The sequence below is a fragment of the Pogona vitticeps genome, chromosome 3 (assembly GCF_051106095.1).
Source record: "Pogona vitticeps strain Pit_001003342236 chromosome 3, PviZW2.1, whole genome shotgun sequence".
In the NCBI taxonomy this organism is placed as follows: domain Eukaryota; kingdom Metazoa; phylum Chordata; class Lepidosauria; order Squamata; family Agamidae; genus Pogona; species Pogona vitticeps.
This window is the reverse complement of record NC_135785.1, coordinates 116790001-116812460: the sequence shown is the minus strand read 5'-3', so window position 1 is coordinate 116812460 and position 22460 is coordinate 116790001. Positions and strand designations below refer to the sequence as shown.

General features: G+C 39.4%; 1 protein-coding gene across 11 annotated transcripts in view; it reads left to right on the top strand.

Annotated features, from left to right (window-relative positions):
* PAX2 (paired box 2) overlaps positions 1-22460 on the top strand; it is a 160033-nt gene that overhangs the window by 7152 nt on the left and 130421 nt on the right. The window lies entirely within an intron of this gene.

Genomic DNA, 22460 nt, shown 5'->3' with positions numbered 1-22460 from the left:
ACCCTTGAGCTTTGAAATATAATGAGGGCAGAGGGTATAAAAATATGAGAAACGTAAATATTATATTTGAACACAGCTATCCCACCATACCTTATCCTATGTGCTGAAAGAAAGAAAAATAAAGACATAGGCAGTGTATTTTGGGCAAATGTACTGAGTTGTGCTTTAAAATAGAAAACAGCATCGAATCAAAATATGCAATACAAGCACGTAAATATGCAGTTGTTCTCTAATTGCATACACACTAATTTCAGGGCACAGGTTTCTGTAGATTTTAAAATTTAACTGTTTTCAGTCTCATGGCTACCTCAAATAACCTAATCTACTCCAGGCTACATATTCATCCAGGGACTTGAGTAAAAAGCTTAATTCTCTTTGCACGGATGTCTTTTGCAATGCACCAGCCGAGGTGCAAGTGGTTTTTGTTTTGGTGTGTTTTTTTTGCCATGAATTGCGGAATGGGCAGCTGCTTGCAAGTATCAAAGATTATGAATCTCCATGTAGGAAAAAGTAATATAGAAAGTGGCCCCATAGAGACGCTTGTGTCCAGATGGACATAACAGTCTATAGCATCCATCTCTACAGCTGTTTGGCTAAATAGTTAATCATGCAATACATACAAAATGTAGCTCTTTTTTGTTTAAAAAAAGAGAGAAGCAATTTGAACCAATAGATGTAAAAACAATGCTTTATGCATCCGTGTGGTTTCCATGGAAGGTTTTTCTAAATACTGATGGCTAGTGGGCATTCTTGTAACTGGCATCACCTATCATTGGCTTTTAATTTTTTTTAAATGATGTGGAATTATCCCAAATCATCTCAAAACAGCAGGTAAAATTAACTGAGAGAACGTACCTTGCCTAAAAAATGAGCCCCCTCTCTCTGACACACACTCTCTGTGTGTAATATACTGCTAGGCTGTCCCAGGAAATTATCCCTGTGTGTGCCATCTGTATTAAAATGGTTATTAAGTTATGAACAGAGCCACATAATACTGATTGGCTAATTATACACTCTTCTTTAAAAAAAAAACCCAACACCCAGATTCTGCTGTCTCAGTTAGGTACCGAAATAACATTTGAGCATCTTTGGAGGTAGCTGCAGAAGGACAACCAGGAGCTGGAGGAGAACAGTGCCTCAAAAGTGCTGCAGAGGTTTATATTTAGGGTTTGTGGAGGGACAGGACGTTCCTCCTGAGAGCAGCAAACCTTCCTTTGGCTAGTGCAAAAGAGTTGCAGTTGGCAGGCCAAGGCATGTGTCACCCTCAGGCATCCGCCCCATGTTCAAGAGCTTCTGTTACATTTAGGGAACAAGCCCCACAGCCCTACACAACCATAAGGACATGTGTCCACATTTCACTACACATCTGTGTGCTGTATCAGGTGTGCCAAAGCTGTGTGTTTGCGTTTGTGTGTTAAACACTACATCCAGAACAACATAACAAGATCCCATTCCTTAGCTACAGTAGTTTCACAAAAGTCCCATGTTTGTGTGCTATTTAACAACGGGAAGGAAAGGCACGTACCAGTTTTCTGATCAGGATCATCATATCTCACCTTTGGTTGCAACATGGAGAGAGGCGAGTTCTGATTTTACATCTGGGTAGCCACTGGTTTACTTTTAAGTATTTAGACAATTGCCCAGAGTTGTCAGAATCTTCTAGGGTCACAGCAGGCAAGACCGCATGTAGGAATATAATGAGTAAATTCCACAATGGTTACATATGTATGTATAGCTGAGAATCAAACACTTTTTAGATGCAAATGGTACCAATTTAACAGGATGACCTGAATTTGGTTGCCCATTACTCAAACTATTGCAGAAATTAAGTCAAACATGCTAATGTGCAGCATTTTGCCATTAAACCTGACCAAACTCTATTATTTTTTTATTTATTTAAAATATTTTTATCCTACTTTTCCCCTTAAAAAGAACCCAAGATGACTTACATCATTATTTAAACCAATATTTAAAGCTGAAAACAGTAAGTATACAAATACCAGCAAGGGTCAAATACTAAGTAGATCTTAGATACATATTAAAACATTTCAAAATTCAACTTTGACAAATATGGTCAATTCACTTTTCTAATAATTAAACTCTATCTGGGTATAGATTATCTGGGTACAGATTTTTCAGATACCAGTGTCTCCTTTTTCCTTTTTGCTCCACCTTTTCACTCATTAGTCTGAGGACTGATTTCTGGAATCTGAGGCATGTAAGAAATGATTCAGTTTAAGGCCATGAACAATGACAGAAAGAAGTGAGGAACTTGTATCTATACTGTTGAGAAATACACGAGGAAGGATAGAATTAAATACTTCATCCTTCCTTTGAATACAGATTTTCTCCATTATCTTCTGTGGCAAAATTTCCCAAAGAATACAGGAAGCAGTAAGGGTTACGTTTAAAATCCAAATACTTTCCCAGTACTGACAAACACTGTTTGGAGTATGACAATGCCGATTACTTATACCCTGCATACACATGTGAGGAAAATAAAAGCAAAATAAGGACCAAAAAAAATAACCCTGTACTGTTGTTTTAATTTTGCCCATGTTGCCTGCAAATTTCTATTGGCACCGTCATTAACTAATTTATTGTGCAACTGTTCTCTGTTGATCCTTCTAAAAGCAAAGGAATTTCTTGATCCTCATATCTTTAGGTAGTGTTAAATTTTCTGATGCCAGGGTTGGGAAGTGATGTATCAGTGTCTTGTTTCAGGTCTAACTTATTGAAAGTAGAAGCAGTGGCACTTCTGTGTAGTATGAGTGAGAGTTTAAGTTTCTTTTTTATAGAGAAGACTTACCATAGGTTCATTGTTTGTGTCGGTGAATAGAGCCTTAGGAGCATACTACATCAGAATTTTTAGCTCTGCATTCAAAGAGAAGGACTTACGGCTGAGGCAATCCCCATTCTCAGATCTTAGACCACCCCTGAGCGAGATATAGGCAGAGTTCTGTAGATTTACACTGCGCAACTAAAATAGCAACACTTTTCCTCTACTACTGTATCTCTGCTCTTTCACTCTTCCTTGTCCTCGTCTCCTACAGAAAAGTTACAACCATAGCAAAGATTGTTTTTCCCCTATTGGATGGATTACTATTTGCCTGCATTATACATTTACTACACGTCAGCGCTGAAAACCTCTTGACATTTTTTTCCTGTACACATATTTGTTTCTTCTGCTTTTGTCACTCATTTTTGAGATGAGGTGATTGCCAAGCAGTCATTAGATAAACTATGGAAGACATCTTAGGATAGGTCTCTTTGCATGTTTTGAAGAGAAGCAAATGACACTGTTTATGTATAGAACTAGAGTGGGATATTTTGGAAACCATGGGTATTTCAGTTTCGAAAGCAGCATCAAGGCTTTCTTGTATCACAATTTCAGTTTCTTATCCTTAGAACCCTTTGGAAACACTTTGGAAAGTGATCTGAGGATAAACATATAACATGGAGTGTGATGATGTTCATGACATGAACGTGCAATGTGGCTGTGGCTATTAACTGTGACATAGGATAATATTTCAAGATACTTGGAGGGATGATCTGTGTAAAATGGGCAACTTCCTATGAAGCAACACTGAAGGGATGCTCATAAAATAATTAATGAGAAAATCAGGTTAAATGCAAGAGAAGACAGATAATCGTGCACATTTGTGCAGGTAATATGACCTAAAGATGTCATTAAATGGTTTTTAATCCTATAGGCTAGAAGCGGCAAAATGAGGGAACAGTATGATTCTGCCAGTATTTTAAATGTGTACAGTCTGGCTAGTTTTCATAATTTCTAGCAGGACTCCATCATTACTGATGTAAACTGGCTATTTTTCCTGTTGCCTTTGGATAAGTGAATTTCTTTCACCAGGCCTCACTTCATTTCATTTTATTTCACTGTGCTCCTCCTATGGGAATGGCATGGCATTTTCCCCACCCATTTCCTCTTAGCCTCTGTTTGAAAGTTTTGTGCAATTCCTTAAAGGCTGGATGATGATACCGTATAAATAAGGAAGCAGGCTCAGGTCATTGATTTAGGCTGTTACATAAAGGCAGCACATTCAGTCCATTCTTGCTGTTTTTTTACTGTCAGAAAGGGAAAGAGATGTTTTTAAGATATTCTGCCTCAGGTGGTAACATAACATGGCTGGTGCTGGGTCCTGTGCACCTTAACTCTGTGTGTATGTGTGCACGCGCTCGTGCACCATTTGCTACTGTTGAGCTGGCCTTGATGTGGCCTTGCTGACCTTCGTAGCTGTGCTGTTAACAACAGCTTTATTTACAGCCATTAGCAGACAGTCATGTCTGTGCTCCTTCCCTTGAAACACTTCACTTGCTACTTTGTGCAGATCTGATAAAAACATAGGAACAGATCAGACTTTTAAAAAGCTTTTACCAACTCTCTACATGAAATAGCTGTGTTCGTTTTGCTTGTGAATCTGTGCCACGCCTGTTGTTGAAAATGGATGATGCTTACTTGAGTTGTTTTGCTGCAGCCAAGAGTTCAGATGGCTGGGTTTTGAGCAAGGTTGCGCTTCCTGTTTCCTTTCCTTATTAGACGATACAGAATATTTGTGAGACAGCATGCAGTGTAAGCTCCAGTCATTTGTCATCCACAGAAAAATTATGCAAAGGGTGATTGGGCCAGAGGAAAAATTGCAACTTAAAAGACAAAACAAAAAAAGATGTATTTTTAATTCCATTTCTAATATTGACAGTATATTTTAGACACAAAAACAAATGTTAAGAAAATGGATAATTTCTAAAGTTAATAAATGTAATATTCTACTATAAAACATTCAGTTATTAAACAAAATATTTTGAATCAAATAGTTATTGTCAACATTTTTTTCCAGAACATTATCAGCAATGGTGGGTTGCGGTAGATCTTAGATGTTTGTTTGTTTCTTTCTTTACAAGAGAAAACAATAAGTTATTGTTACCTGCGTGGCATACCTGGAGAACACAAGACTTGCTTGTTACTCTTTACACAGAGATGTTGTTAGAGAACTCTGAACACATGGTTGGCTATGCTGTTTACTGGATGCTATAGATTGCAGATGGGTTATTTCCTAATTGTCTATAAGTGCACCACTGGAAATGTTCCTGGCTTCAGATAATGTTTTTCATTACACTGTCCAGCAACAGAGTGAGAACCTTTTTGTACAATCCTGTGAGAGTCTACTTACATGCCAAGCCTATTGAATTCAATTGGACTTCCTTGCAGGTAAACAAGTACAGGACTACAGCCTCAGCTACCATGACAGTGCAGTTTTCATTAAATACACTTCCAAATATAAGCTGTAGCACTTTTATTAGAAGCAACTGATAAATCACAAAGCAGTGCAGTAGCATTCATACATAATTCTCAAAGCTGTTCCTTGAACCAGCTTCTCTTCCCCATGATGGGGAAGAGAAGGAAGCACAGTTATTTCAGCCGTGCCCTTTAACCAAGAGCAGCTCATGAACTACACATGGTGGCACCTCATGCCAAAACTTTGTGGGTTGCCTCCTTGCCCTGCATCCTCATCTTTAACATCCACCTTTTTTGCCATTGTCAAAGTTTTGCCATTGTCAAAACTTTTTTTTGTTTAGATTGTGCATTAGAAAAGATTTTGTTACTCCTGAGAACTAATCTACTTTCTTTGTGACTTCAGTAGTTCCTAGAGTGAGAAAAGCAGGACAGATTTCCCTGCCTTTAAAATCTGTGTTAAAAAGAAGAATTTCAGCAGTATACTTTGTCCTGGAAGCTACCTGTGGAAATGCTCTCTTCTACAGAATTTTTTAAAAGGAGCAGAGTTCTTGTCCAGTTTTTTCAAGTGGCCACATGGGTTTTTCCTAATTCGTGTGCAAACGTTTTGTAAGTTATCAGTGTGAGTGCTTGCACTTTGTTGTTTTAAAGTCTAGAGTCCATTCATATGCTAGCAAAATCTCCATCTTTGTCATCTTAATCTGTGTTAAGGGGAAAGCACTGCGTGGGAGAAAAAGGACACCAAATTGTTCCCTGTTGTTTCTCCACGGCTCCAGTATGTTGACCAAAGACAGCTTCCAGAGGCCCTACATCCATCCATATATCAGGTTTTTGAGGCATAGGAGAAAATATACCGTGGGTGATCCAGAGCCTGTATAAACTGAAGTGAGTAGGCAGATGTGCATCTGGCAGGAAGACAAAGTACAGTGGACCCTTGACTTACAGACGGCTTGACTTACAGACTTTTTGAGTTACAGACTTCTCTGGCCACAAAATTTAGGTTTGACTTGCAGACTGAGATTTGACTTACAGACCAGAAAAAAACAAAAATGGAACAAAAACGGCCTGTTACGGGATTAATCGGTTTTCAATGCACTGTAGGTCAATGGAGACTTGACTTACAGACTTTTTGACTTGAGAACCGCCTTCCAATACGGATTAAGTTCTCAAGTCAAGACCCCACTGTAGAGAAGCTGGGCTAGTGTAAAGCTGCTATGTCAGTGTCATGTGAGAGTAGACATCCAAAGAGAAATCACACAGGGGTGGTTTAGGTTTGACCACCTGAAAATTCAGAAGAAGCAGGCATACGTTCTTTTTTTCTCACTTATGGGATACATCATTTGGTTAGCTTATGAATTGTCTGTGCCCCTGTGAACACACCCAGGTATTTAGATCATCAGCAGAACTCCTCCTCTGTGTGCCTTTAGTCTGTTATTTGGGCAAGTGAGAGGGCTGTCTTTGCTGTGGTGCTCTAACTCTGGTACAGAGGCCCACTTGACACCTGACTTTGTGAGCTTTACATCACTTAAAAGTGAAGACCCTTTATATTTTACCAGACTTTTTCTGCATTTCAAATGTTGTGTTTATTGCAGTCTCTTTAATTTTTAATGTGTTGCTGTTTTACTATTCTAAGTCTTTTTAAAAAGTTATTTATGGATTAGGAAAGATGCTTCAAAATTGATACAATTCTAGCTTGAGGTAAGTAGGGCTAAGTCAACTTGTTAAAAGGTAAAGGTTCCCCTTGACGTTTTCAGTCCAGTCGTGTCCGACTTTAGGGGGCGGTGCTCATCCCGCTTTTCAAGCCGTAGAGCCAGCACCTGTCCGAAGACAGTTTCCGTTGCCATGTGGCCAGCGTGACTAGGGAACGCCGTTTTACCTTCCCACCGAGGTGGTACCTATTTATCTACTCGCATTTACATGCTTTCGAACTGCTAGGTTGGCAAGGAGGTGGGACAAAGTGACAGGAGCTCACTCCGTCGCGTGGATTCGATCTTATGACTGCTGGTCTTCTGACCCTGCAGCACAGGCTTCTGCAGTTTAGCCCGCAGCGCCACTACATCCCTAGACAGTCAACTTGTTAATCTCAAGTAAATAAATGAGGCGTTAGTTGGTCAGTAAGCAGAATCTCATTGTAATGGAATTGTTGAGCCTAAAAGCTATATCTAACTCATACGTGTTTTCAGTCAATATATCAACATTTGATGTTTTCATAGAATGGCATTGGCAGATTGTTATGGTAGCCAGGTTAGGAAGTACTGGAGAGAAAAATTATGCAGAAATTCTTCTAGAATAGGAAATTCTTGCACAGTTGATGGTGGGATAGAAGACTCCACAAATCAAGAAAGAGCGGTTTGTATACATACATTTTCTTCCAGCTCCTATGATTTCTAAACACCTATGCCATTTTCCCACCAAACAGCAATGCATAATCTTAAAATTGATGTTGCCTTGTGAAATGAACTCTGTATTGTCAGCTTTTTCTGGAAGTTAAGCAGGACGTAAACCAGGGAAAAAGTAAAAGCAAAAGTGTTGCAGTATCTTAAGAATCCATATATTTATATCAGCACAAGCTTTTATGTTCGTATGTGGATAGGAATCCATGAAAGCTCACTTTGAAATAAATCTGATAGTATTTAAGGTGCCGCAATAATTTAATTTTAATTTTTGTTATATGTGCTAAACATCCTAATACAGCCAGGTCTTTGAGAATTGGATCAAAAATGCATGTTAACTTTGCTGTAACAGGTGTCTTACCATGTTTTATCCAGCAGGGGGCGGGTCCTCAATGTGCCGTACCTAGGCTTGAGAGCTTTGCTTTGTCATTTCCTGGATATGACAATTCAGGCCTGGGAAGGGAAGATGGAAAAAAACTGTGTTAATACCGTGTTTCCCTGAAAATAAGACAGGATCTTATATTAATTTTTGCTCCAAAAACACATTAGGGCTTATTATCAGGGGATGTTTTATTTTTTTTCCCATGTACAACCATCTAGGTAAAGGTAAAGATTCCCCTTGACATTTAGTCCACTCGTGTCTGACTCTAGGGCATGGTGCTCATCCCGGCTTCCAAGCCATAGAGCCAGCGTTTGTCCAAAGGCGGTTTCCATGGTCATGTGGCCAGCGCGACTAGACACGGAACGCCAGTGCGCACAACCATCTACATTTATTCAAATACAGTCATCTTCTTCTGGTTGCTGCACAATGGTGGAGGTTGGGGTTTCACTTAACGGGGGCTTATTTTTGGGGTAGGGTTTATATTATGATAATCCTGAAAAATCACACTAAGGCTTATTTTCAGGTTAGGTCTTATTTTCGGGAAAACAGGGCAGGCAGGGCAAAAATACCTAGAACTACTGAGAATTCTGTTTGTTCTTAAGTGTTATGACAACAGTATTGTTTATTAGAAACACATATTGGACAACAACTTAGCTTAATGGACTTTAATACCCCCAGTAGGTAACTTCCTGATATTATTAGACTTTAATACCCCCAGTAGGTAACTTCCTGATATTATTAGACTTTAATACCCGCAGTAGGTAACTTCCTGATATTATTAGACTGGTGTACACAGCTGAATAAAACTGAACAATTTTAACAATTCTTCTTTGCTAAACTTCTTAGCATATTCAGGGGAAAACATTGCTGCCATCATCATAACATTAATCATATAAATAAAATAAGAACTTAAAATCAATAACCGTGGTACAAAAATTAATAATAAAAGAAACCTTGCCTGCAGAGATATCTAAAGATAAAGGCAGGTGGAGTAAAATAAAAGTTTAGTCAGCCTGGAAAGCAGAGGTGAATCCATGTGTCTCAAGAATGCAATAACAATAACAAGTGAATTAGGTGTCAGGTGAAAGGGCATTCTAGTATTATAGGCTTGCAAAAGAAGAGGAACACTTTTCATATAAAATCACTCATGTTCCTCTTGGCTTATAGACCATAGATGACACAGGCCTCGTGGATGTTGCTTTGTCCTCTGTTTATGCTATTGTGGTGAGGATTTCTCATTTTGAACTGTCCAGGAATGTGAAGAAGGTTCTTGGAGAGTTGAGAACTACTGTGTGCACACTTGCCCCTTAGAAAAGTGTCTGGTAGAGGAATTGAGTGGAAAGGATTGTGCTGAATAACTCATGATGAAAGGATATGATTCCATGTGCATCATATCCAAAAGAAAAGGCAGTCCATAGTCCATGTGCCTGCATGTGTGTGGTGTTTCATATTAGAATTTTGGGGTTGACACATTCTCTGCTTGGAGTACAATCTGCCTTCTCTACAAGATGTGGCAGGGAGAGCTTCTTTTTTAAAGTACTATTTGAATCTCATAAAACTGGACACTTTCTAGCCAACCGGCATATCCCATTTTTGAGCAAGGTGCCAGCTTATACAGTGGCATCATATGTTCCTGTGCAAAATGGATTGACCACTAGAACCATTCAAACTGGATTCATGTCTGGCTCTTTGGATAGAGACTACTTCAGTCACCTCTGTGAATAATTTATGCTGACAACTGGACTAGGGAAGTATTTTCAGCTGGTTCTCTTGGGCCTCTCAGTAGCTTGCAGTACCACCAGCGAATGGGCTATCCTGCCTGGTGCAAGACTCAAAGGCACTGTTTTACTTCCTTGAGATTTTCCATGCTGTTTAACATGCACCTGAAATCACTGTCCAGAGTTTAGGGATGTACTACTATACAACTTTGTAGCATAGTACGAGCAGGATAGCACTGTCCCCTTCTATTTTAACTGGAAAGCTCTATGAAGAGGAGAGCATTCTGTACACGTGGTGTATCTTCATGCCGCTGAGATACGCTTTTTCAGGTTTTCTGGAGACATGGAGTTATTCTATGGATATGGGCTACAATGTGGCACAGTGGAATACTGGTGGCTCAGGTTTAGGCTTCATTCATAACGTTGTTGTTTATTCTGTATTTCATTGTCACAGACACTGCCTGCTACTTTTAGTGGAAAAGCATGGTATAATTTTTAGTACAGACATATATTAAAAACACATAACCTAAGGTTTAATTGAAATGCAGTGGGTAATTTGCCTGTGAAAGTTCCAAGAAGGAACGTACAAATTAAAAAGAGAATGTAGAGGAGAGTAGCAAGTCTAGGGAGACATTGGAAGGTGAGTACAGAAGATTGCTGCAAAGAATAGGAAAAGAAGCCAGTGAAACAAGTGGTACAAAGGGAAAACAGAATTTAAACGTTGGATAGGAAAATATCAAATAAGCATACGTGGCATTTGCAACTCACTGGAGTTGCTTCTAAGCACTCCCATTCAAAATTCTAGGCAGCCAGTCATAACTGGCTTCCAGCAAACTGTTCGGTTCCTGTTCTCTACTCTTCTGTTTTCCTTTCCAACTGCTTTAAAGTTCCATGGGTGTGGAGCATCCCTAGCCCTCACTGAGCAGTGGGCAGTTCTGTTCCTACCCCCCCCCCCCAAAGATTGATTATACTCTCCTGCAAACTCCAGGGTCCTCCAAGCTAGCCTAATAACAGGGATCCTGTTTTGGCCACAATCCTATCAGCGTTTTTGGTTCTGTTATATGCCCTCAAGTTGGAACAGTGACTCTAAATAGGGCTTTCAAGGTCAGGGAGATACTTAAGGAGCACTTACCCTGTGAATCTGGCGCATATGTCCCATGATCGCTTTTGGGGACTGCTTATGGGATCGCTTCCCCTGACTACTTCCCTCTGAGAAGGTGAAGGTTGCAAAGCTCACCTTTTTGTTTTGTGTTTTTCATGTTCTTATAATTAGTATGCGAGTTAGTACTAAAGACTCTCTGGACACACCTATAACTTCTGTTATTAAACATATGAAGTTAAAATGCAGCAATTTTGTACCTTTTATTTGACTGTTTGGTTTAATCCTCATTACGTTTAGTCCATATGACAAATGTCCAGCTATAGATACATGTGGAAACCTACGTCTTTGCATTTGAGAATACAATATGCCAGCTTGCTGCAGTTTGCCATCTGCTTGCATCTCATTATCCTTTTAGTGCGTATTATTCATATAGTATTGCACACTGATCAGTTGTTGTTATCACTAGGACTTGCAACAAAATGTTCAGTGCTTCTCTTCATTGTTCCAGTCAGCTAGTTGTGGATACTTCTTTCTACCCATTTTCCCCTTTCCCCCCCCTCAACTGTGCCTCAGTATTATGTGGTAGTACAACATATTCAGTCCTCACTGGGCGGTATTGTACCCTTCCTCCTCTTATTTCTACAGACTTTAGAGTTCTTCCAAATTGGTTGATGGTGCTGTTATTAGGACTTGTACAACCTTGTCTTCTCTGATTTTTTTTTTAAAAAGTGCATATTTTTGTGTATATTTTTCTGGCTCTATCTTGAGAACCCCACCACCACCTCCTCCTCCAGTAGATCAATTGTCTCAATTCTCAGCACTGTCTGTTACAGTATTGAATAGTTTCATGTTAGGAAGCAAATGAATTAAAAGAGGAATATAGGGGTCCCTCTTGTATCAGCACAGACCATTGGTTCATCCAGCATGATTATTATCACCACTCACTGGCAGCAGGTCTAGAAGGTTTCAGGCAGGGCTTTTTCTTGGTCCTTCCTGATGATGCCAGTAAGAGAACCTAAAATCTGGTGCTTGGAAGGGATGTTCTCAGTAACTATGATCTCTCTACCCCCCCCCCAAGAAATTAACCCAACAACACCCACTTCTAACACAGAGCCATTTTTTAAATGAGGCTACACTCGCTCTTTGGATGTCATATGTCGAAGAGGATATCACAGAGCTAGAAAAAGACCCATTAAAAGGCAGTCACAGTTATCAAAGAGGAGGTCTGGAACACTTTCCATATGAATTTTGGAGAGTTTTCATTCTGAAAAAGGTAATCTGGAGGAAGCATAATAGAGATTTTAAAATGATGGACAGTGCACACAGGGTGCATACATAGGGATGTGTGACTTTAACTGTTTATTTTGTTTTTTTGCCCTCTCATACCTCTGCAACTCAAGGTCGCCTAATAGGTTCAAGACTGACAAGAACAAGTACTTCTTCGTGCAATGCATAATTAACATATGCAATTCCTTGCCACGGGATCTGATGAAATGCACAACTAGCTAGAGAACTTCAATAAAAAGGGATTTGAAAAAACATCCTTGCGAATAACTCCACAGTGACTAGCTGTGTGTCACCTCTATGCACATAGGCAGCATATATCTGACTACCAGTTACTGGAGACAAACCACAGCAAGCAGCCTTTGCATTTACTCTGGTGAGTTGCCGGAGGCAACTGGCTGGCCGAGGTTAGAATATCTGGTAGGTGTATCTTGTCCTGATCCTGAGGGTCAGTTCAGTGTCCATGTATCTAGAGAGCAGGTGTCTGTAGTGTCATAGAAGAAAAAAACAGATCCCCATGTTCGCTGTTCACCATTTCATATAAGCACTGAAATGGGAAAAAGAAATGAAGGGAAACGAAAGAAGAATGAGGTCTGTAATTCTGCTGTTGGACGTGGTCTTCTGATTTCAGTGGTGACTTCTCTAGCTTTATATAATTTAGTTATTAAATTTTTAAAGCAGCCTTTTTTAATATAAGTGCTGTAGGGTACAGGAAATTCTTATAAAGGTAACATCTGCCACGTGAGAGATTATGTGTACAATAAAGATTTTTAAAATAACATTCCAAGCATATAAGACAGTTAATGTATTATCTTTTAAGCTGAAGCCTTGGGATATCAGTTTTCAGTCTGCACATCCATCAAAAGTGTGCCTGTTTTCCCGTTGTCCCAAAATTTTATACAGTTTTTTTTAAAAGGTAAAATAGTTTAATGGTAACTTATAGTTTCTCAAGTGAGTAGTAACATCTGCACATGTTTTTGACCAGTAGACTTTGTGCAATATCTGAATTCTACCATTTTCCAGGGTTGGGTACTCAAGTTGTGGGACTTGCTGTCAAGTTGGACTTAAGCTGCGCTGGTGACTTGACTCATTTTTTCCCCTCAGTGACTTGGACTGGACTCGCAACTCAGAACCCTTCCTCCCTCCCTCCCTTTTTTTCTGGAGGGAAAAAGCTTGTTTTTAATAGAGCCTCAGACCTGGGGTTTGGGACTCGGGACTTGGTACCAAAGACTCAGACTCGAACTTGGGACTTGGACTCTAAGAGTTGCCAACATCCCTGCCATTTTCATATGTCTATGTCAGTTTAAAAGGGGGTGTGTGAAAGAGAGAGAGAGAGAGAATTTGTGAAATTCTATAGGCATCCCCGCGGCTTTTTAAAGTGGAGAAGATAGCACTGATCTATCCCTTCATCTGCAACACTTTCCTGTCTTTTAATAATATTTTATCCTTTTTATTATTATTATTTCCAAGGATATACATCCATCTCTCCAGGAATGGGGTGGGGTGCATACTTTTTGCTCTGTATTTTTCTTTATTTTACACTGTGAACAGTTTATCCCTTCTTTCTGCTACAAGATGTCTCCGCCTCCTGTACACACACTTTATATCTCCTTGATGGGCAAACTATTCCCACAGCCAGGATTACAGTTAGAGCCATTCTTGTAGTGAGAGAGTCAGGGAGAGGAGAAGGTGGTCAGTGGAGGTAAGAACGGTTCTCCCGCTTTAAAGAACTCCTTTGGAGAGGATGCTGCATCTTTTCACCAGCTTTTTCTGGGTCCCCTCTGAGGAAATGAAAAGGCGTGAGGCAATGCTATAAAATCCCATAACTAAATAAATAAATAAATAGCATCCTAACCGTACTGAGAACTCAATAAAACAATCACTTCAAATATGAGGAGATATAAATCTTATGCCTGCACAGGTAACCCACTCAATTGCTTTTATTATCGTTCAGCCCAGCTCTATTTATTACCGTCTGCGGCCTGTGTGTGTGAAGGATGTTGCGCAGAGGGTGGTCTCCCTATGCAATCCTATCCCCTCGAGAGAGGCAACAATCAGCCCATACAGAGGTGGATTCTGTGGGGAGGGGGAAGGGAGCCTGACAAGCCCATCTGTCTGCAGAAAGACCAATCAATAACTGTGTAACAGGAGCTCATGTTGCTGGGAAATGGACAACACAATAGTTGGATACTGGTGGACCACAGAGCAGGATTTGCCACAAGCTTACACACACACACACACACACACACACACACACACACACACACACAGAGAGAGACACAGAGAGAGAGAGAGAGAGAGAGAGAGAGAGAGAGAGAGAGAGAGAATATCCATGTTTGGCCTTTGAGGCAGTTCCCAAGTTTATTTCTTTCAGTTTTAGTTTGAAAGAAAAAGAAATAGCTAAATGGCAGCTTTTTTGCAAGTGCCTGTTCTGTCCTTCTGACAAAATCATGCACGGTATCTCAGTGCCATTTTTAAATGCCTTCCATGTCATACAGCTGGCTCCAGCAGTTTTGTGACACCCAAGGACTGTGTGTATGGGCCTGGAAACATATAAGCTGCGTTACTTAAGTTGGCCTTTGTGTCCTGCATCCTTCAGTTGACCATGATTTGCTTAGGAGATAGTTTCAGAATGATTGTTGCTGAGCCACAGGAAATTCTCCCCTGAGGATTTTTACACACACACACCCCACAGGACACTAACATTGATCTTGATTTATACAACAGTTTCATAAGAACCAGACGTATTTCCTAAAACCAGGGCTCTTTTTGTGAATAAAGTACATTTCCCCAAGGGAAAATCTGCTGCATTTTGTCTTTGGGGAAATGTGGTTGCTCCCATCAAGTACATTGAGTGCCAGGTGGAAGGAACGTATCTTCATACACGTGACAGAGGAGCCTAAACCGACTACAGTCGGCAGGGTCACGAGCAGAATAAAACGCAACATCTGTCCTTCCACAACTGTATCATTTTGTCTACCTTCTTTAAAATGTAAATGTTAGCTTGTGTTTTATTTTCTGTCACACACTCTGCAAATATCTTGAGAAATTCCTTTTCACCCTTAAAATGCAGAAACACTAGTCTTGTGTTTAGTGTTCAGGTACTTCTTCACTAAGGCCAGCTTCTTTTCTCCTACATAGCATCCTTGTCCTTTCTGCCTCTTCCTCCTCTTTTAATCTGTGAGACAGAAAGTGTGTTTAGACTTTACACTAAGCATGCAGGATATGAAGTACAGGCAGATTCAACCTAATCTGTTGCATATCCTTAAAAAAATACCATAGTATTTTAAAACGCCACTAATTCCAATGTGTTTGCATTCAGTCACCCAAAGGGAGGGAAATGAGATCACATTGGCTTCATATTTAGCAGTGGGAGAGAACAAACGCCTTCACACTTTACTGAAGAAAGTTAGAAACAATATAGATAAAAGCAAATATGAACAATTTAGATAATAACGTAAAATGATAGCTATTCATAAAAAAGAAGCGCCAGATTTTAAAGTCTCAGGCTGAATCTAAAGACGTTGGAACTCAAAGAGATACACTTCTGTCCTGACCTAAAGCCAAGACTGGCAGCCATAAGGGCCAACACCAGCTTCTTGCCAGCCTAAATGTGCTTTTACAGTCCCACTGTTTTAAACAATGCTGACAAACTTTTAAATCCAAGTTCATATGGAGCCAGACATTTATCTTAAAACATCTTGGATGCCAAAGTACAAGAAATTATGGAGTGGTAACAAAATGAAATTTATTTTGGTCACCAATACAAAGGCAGAACAAAGTACATTATTTAACAAATAGTTATAGAACATTGAATAATGTACAACCAGCCTTCCATGAAACTCTGATGCTGGAGGGGGGGACTCTAGAAATTAAAAAATCCAAAATGGCTACCAAAATAATTACATCCCAAGTGGAACTGCAGTATATGTGTCACTTTTCAGTCAGAATGACAATGAAAATTTTCTGACTAGAGGAAGACAAGAGCAAGTGAATATTACTTTTGAACAACTCTTTTACAAATTCCAGTTTCTTGCATGTCTGCTTTTTAAATCTGCTCTTGCATATATAAATTAAATATTTTTATTGAAGGAATAGGATTTCTTGATTATTTTACAAAAGTCAAATGGAGGTTCATTTTTTCTGAAACTTTGCTAGAAAGGCAAAAGGAAAAAAATAGAGGTATATTATTATAGATGTGCAAAAAAATGGTCACAAACAAAGAATGTTTTTTGCAGTTTTTCCAAGTTTTTTTTTAAAATGCAACTCTTCTTCTAAGATTTTTCAGTTATTGTCAGGAATATTCTCTGAAGGTCGTGGATTATGAATACTCTACCACGTTCATTTAAGCAAATGATAATGCCTGAATATTTAAATCATAAAAAATCAAGGCAATAAACCTATTCAGGCATTCTAACATTGTATATATGGAAGAAACATGGGACACACAAGATGGTCTCACCTCCTTCACTTACAAACTTCCTGAGTTTCTGGGGGTTATTACCCAGAATACATTGCGATAAGCCAGCATTTTTTTATTTTTCAACTTTGCCATCAAAAATGTTTTGGGATAACTAGTTGGCTTGCACTCAGCATTTGGTCAGCATTAGTTGAACGGTGCAACTGCAAGACTCAGTTTATGCTGGCCTGGCAAGCAGTTTGTGTTGGCCATCTTGGCTACTACCCTTGTTTTGAGAATGAATGCTAATTTGTATCACTTAGGCATGGGCAGATTTGGCTTTAGCAGTTTAAAAAGGATGAAATGGAACATGCAGAAGATTCCACATGAATAGCCTCAGTGCTTGGACAGTAATCACCCTGATTATACACACAAGCTTTCTTCAATGGTCTGATGTTTATTTGCCTTCACCTTTTCATCAAGAGGAGGATGTCTTGATACCATGGCAATAATCAGAATTGGCATTTGGCAGGCACAGAGTAGGGCATGTGCCAGGGCTGGCCTAAGACACCACATTGCCTGAAGCAAAGGACAAGACGGAGCCCCCTTCCTTTTCCACGTACAGAAGCCAGCTGGCAATTGAATCTTACTCTGCCATTGGCAATGGCATGCTGTCTCCTGCCACATCTGAGGCAGCAGGCTAGTTTAGGTGGGATGAGGACATTTTGTGTGGCATACAGAGCATTGCTCTTCAACAGCAGAATAGCCGGAGGTCTACAGGACCAGCCAGGGTGGTGCTGTAGCTGACCTGATCGGTATCTGCTTCCAGAGGTAATTGTCTCACTTTCTCTAGTGGTAGGCCCAGAAAACTGGCATCATTTCAACATATCACTTCATTCACAAAATGCTTCATTATATGTTCTAACCTTTCATATAAAATACTCACCCTCACAGGCACTTGCATGTATGCTGAGTAGCATAATCCCCACTTCCCATGCACATTTATCTGCAGTTATCCACACTGAATGTCACCTCCTTTTGCTGCCTAACACTCTGGTGTATTGGTGAGACTTTCTCCAAATCTTTTGATATTACCTGCATTTTGAGTCATTGTATTTTGGAGTACAAAGCTCTTCTTGGGAGCATATAACTTGATTTTAGCAACTGTGACCCTGTCATGTCTGACACTGGAAGAGAAAGTGGCTGTTGAGGACTTTAGTATTTTAACTGAGTATTTTTTCTGTTCCCACGTTAGTTTCTAAATCTACTGTTGATTAGCTAAGGGTGACTCTGGACATTTTGTGGTTTAGATCTGAACATATTCTTGTTTTGTTTCAGTCATTGTATAGCTGGCAACAGAATATCTTTAAATTAAATCTGATGGTATAATATAATGCCTACATACTCCTTCAAGAAGTGTAAATTAGTCTGCAACATCTATCAGATTGCTTTCTATACAGTATTTTTCTTTGAACTGGAGACAATGAAGAAAGGACTGTATTGACCTAGTGTGTCTTTGGTCCCATATGGTACTGTGGAAGAGCAGTTGTGTTACCCTGATATAGAAAAACAAGATCTGACTCATGCAAGTGGCAACGAAGGCTAACAAGCTGATTGGGTCGCTTATTCCAACATTGGCAATGGCATGCTCTGCACAGCCATATCTGAGGCAGCAGGCTAGTTTGAAGTGGTACCCTCAGCTGGTAGATATATATGCCCTCATCAGTATATAAGAAATTATGCAATGGGGACAAAATGTTTAAACATAAAAGGTAGCACCTGGTTTGTCATATATCTGAGGAAAGGTATGAAAGTTGTTTAGGCATTACGTTGTGACAGGACTCTTTGTTGGGCTAATGTGCTTTTCTTTACAAAGACAACAGGTAGGCTTATGGATGTGATAGCTGTAAAACCATCACAAAACATGTAGTGACTTTAGAATATGATAACCTAGAAGATTGTTTGAGAATTTGTAAGGGGAAATAATATGTGTGTATTTTGACTGTGTAATGTTGAAAGCTGCTCTGAGACTTACTGGATATTTCTGTGCCTTTTGGCCAAAATGCTAATAAAGAGGTAAAGCATCTTCTGATTTGAATCTGCCTCCCTATTTCTCAACTTACCACCAGAAACATTCAGACATTTGTGTCTGTCAGTTGTCCTCTTGTTGTTGTTGTTGCACTGTCTAAAAACTGGGCACTTGCTCACTCTTGCTTCTTCTTTCCTCTCATCCCACCTTTGCATCTTATGAAACTGACATCATGAACAGTTGTGTGACTTGTCATCAAGTGGTAGCAAAAACAGATGTGCCATGCTTGATTATACAAAGCATATTAAAGTTTGCAGCAATAAACCACAGTGCTAAGGGGTGTTACAGATAAAAATAATTGTGCTGACAATTCCTGAAATCCTGTTGTGCAGCCCTGTGTATGCAACAGCAATGATGTCATCATCAGTGACAAATCATTGCTAATTAAAGGCTTCCTTTGGTAATTTCAGGGTACTTTATCATGCGACTTTATCACATTGTGCATGAGTTGTATGCACTTCAAAAGTGATTTGTCTCCAATCAGTGGCAATTTGCCACTAATTAGTACATTATCTCCATTGCACACTCAGAGCTGTGGAGCCTGTGGTTCCTTTTGATTTTTATTTAAAAATATTTAGATTATTTACAAACTTTGTTATTCATTGTACACAAGCTGATCTCCAAGTGGCTCAGAGTAATTTACATATAATTCTCAAAGCAACATCCCATCTAAGAAGATTAGAGACCTGAATCTGCACCATGGACTTTCTCACCATATTCTAGATCTTTGTTTACAAATCTGGAAATATCAGTTCTTTAGAGGACTAATTCTATGTACAATTCTCCCAGATTTTGCTACACCCTCCCCCACTTAAGATATTTAGGTTCTGAATGAAAGCTCTTTCTAATACATTTCTATATGAATGTGCAGAACTGGTCATCTGAACCCTCTATGCGGCAAGGCCTAACCAAGCCCTTGTAGAGTCAGACAAACTATCTTGTAAGGGGAACTTTTTTTGTCATATGTTGTCAAGTTCCTTTGACTGATGGCAACCCTAGTAGCATTTTTGAGTTATGTGAATTGTTCAAGGAGTGGCTTAACCATTGCTACCTCCCCAATATGTTTCCATAACTGAGCAGGGGTTTGAACACGTATCTCTTGAAACCTAGTCTGACATTCTATTCACTATGTCACGCAGGGTCTCGAAATAGGCAATTGAGTCTGTATGTTATGTCACTCACCCGGGTTTTATGATCCACCATTATGGTGGAAATAATGGTGCCTGCCAGAGTCTTGAATCTATTACTATTTGTTACTTGGCCAGTAACAAATGTTTGAGGCAAACCATAATTAGAGCCAAAAGCCACTAATGTCACCGTCCTTCCACTTTGTGAAATCAAAAGAAGCCAGCGCTTGAGTTGTGAAGACCAATCACCAGCATGCTAATCTGTAGAATACAAGAGTTGATAGAAGCTCATGCTGTGACACACAATTGCTCACCTTCAGTTAAGATGTTCTCTTTTGCGGTGATGGTTTATGCCTGTTTCTGCCCTGGCTATCTTGTGTCGTAGTGAACTGCTGTGGTGAATGGAGAAGGCTCATATTATTTGAGCTCAGTTCTGTCTTGTAGTCCCACCACCTGTGCACATTTGCATGGGCAATGCAGAGGCCACCATCTGACCCAACACACAAACACACACACACAGTACCAACTATTTATTTATTTAACTCCACCTTTCTCCTTGAAAAGGACCCAAGACGGCATACAACAATGAAAGACAATATTTAAAGCTGGAAACAATGAATATACAACAGTAATTAATATTGTTAAAAGACAATATTTAAAACTATGTACAATTAATAAAGAGGCATCTTACATAGTTAGCAGGCAATATTAAGGCAAAGATCAATAAGTACATAGTTTTTTTTTAAAATGTCACTCCCAGAAATGGAAAACACAAGTAGTACTAAAAATCCGGTCAAAGCAGCAATGCATAGCAGTCTATCTAAAAATCACATGCAGGTAACTGATTACTGAGGGAAGGCTTGCCTAAAGAGAAAGGTCTTTGCCTGCTTGCAGAAGGACAGCAAAGACGGGGCCAGTCTGTCCTCCTGTGGGAGGGAGTTCCAAGGTGTGGAACTATACAGGAATAGAGACTGATTCTCTTCCTCCCAACTCTACAAGTGTAGCACTTGCCTTTGACTCCCTTGTAAATGGAGAGAGGTAAGAGCTGCATATGGTCTCTTGTTCTCTCCCTTCTTATGACTCATTCCTCCAGCATGAAACAAAGCTGGGAGAAGTCAATGTCTGCATCATCTTTTCTGAAGTAACAGGCTTTTATAAGATTAATTATTGCCTCCAGGACTTTTTAGAATGGCATTAGAAGGGTGGAAGCGTACAGGGCATCTGGGTTGTGTGTGTTGGGAACTAGGAAGACAGGAAAGTATATGTAAGCACAGACAGAGAGTGACTTCATAACAGCATGCATAAGAAAGAGACACCTGATGACACAAATTATATTTAAAGCTTTTGAGGTAGGTAAGCTGCTCATTTTGCAATATCAGCCTTTTGAGCAACTGTAAAACCCATCTTTCTGAAATAAAGAAATGAGCTGAATAATTCCAGTTAATTATTTTTTTGAGAATATGTCTGCAGACATTTGAGTGCAGCAGTTACACATAAAATGAATGTAGGAATGATCCCTACTTAATTCTTAGCAGATATTCTTTAATCTTGTTCTTTAAATGGACTTAATGGAAATATGCAGTGCACAAGGTATGGTGTTGTTATGAGCAACGTTTTCAATTCCAAATTACTAACATTTGTTAAAAATCTAAAATTGAGACTGAATGTCCAAGTTAAATAAATGCTATTGAGTCAGTCAAATAACTACATCAAATACAGTTTGAACACAAATTGCACACTCTTCTGTGTTAGGTACAAATTCAGCTCACAGTAATCATCTGTTCGAGTGCACCACAAGAGACACAGTTGGAAGATATGAAAAACTGTGCATTTCTGATGGTTTAACTGGATGATAATGTTAGTGTGCCATTAGAAGTGTGGCTTCCGTCATGTTTTAATGACATGTATTTGTCATAACATACTGTCACTAAAGTTGTTCTGTTGCTGATTTCCACTCAGGATTTTCTGGATGTGTGTGTGTCTGATACCAGATTTCATGAGTGGAGGGGTGGATACTTTGAATCCATATAGCAATTTTGGAACAAACTTACTTACTTACTTGTTTGTTTGTTTGTTTGTTTGTTTATCCATCCCGCCCTTCTAGACAGAAGTCTACGCAGGGCGGCTCACAATATATTACAAAAAGATAAAAAACAGCAATAAAATCTACAATAATACTATAATCCGGATGGGAGGATAAACTTCAAAAACCAAACTTGGCAATTGCTGAAATGTGATGCAATTTTTAAAAATTATTTTTATATTTTGATCCAAGCGGGGGATCTCATAAGCACAGTAGCATCTAAAACATCTGACTAGTTCTAGGATTGGTTTCTTATATCTTGTAATCGAGCTGAGGAGAACAATAAACATTACACCGCAGCTGCAAATAACAAAAGTTCTGATGGCCCCTTCTCACATTCAAGGTACTCTTAGGTAGCTTGTGTCACAGCATGGTTGAGTTCACTCTTGCCAAGTCAGTTGCTCCTCCCTGAAACTGCCCCAAAGCTGCTCTGGACCCATATTTATGCAGAAAACATGGGTCTGGAATCCTGTGCAGATGAGTGTAGTTTGGTTAGGAAAAGTTTTAGATGATGGTTAGTTTTAGATGATGTCAGATGATGGTTTAAGCTGTCTCTTTCCCTCCACTTGATGTTCAGTTCCACGCACGCGCAAAAACTCCCAGGCAGGTATTTTCAGAAAGAGAAAGAATTT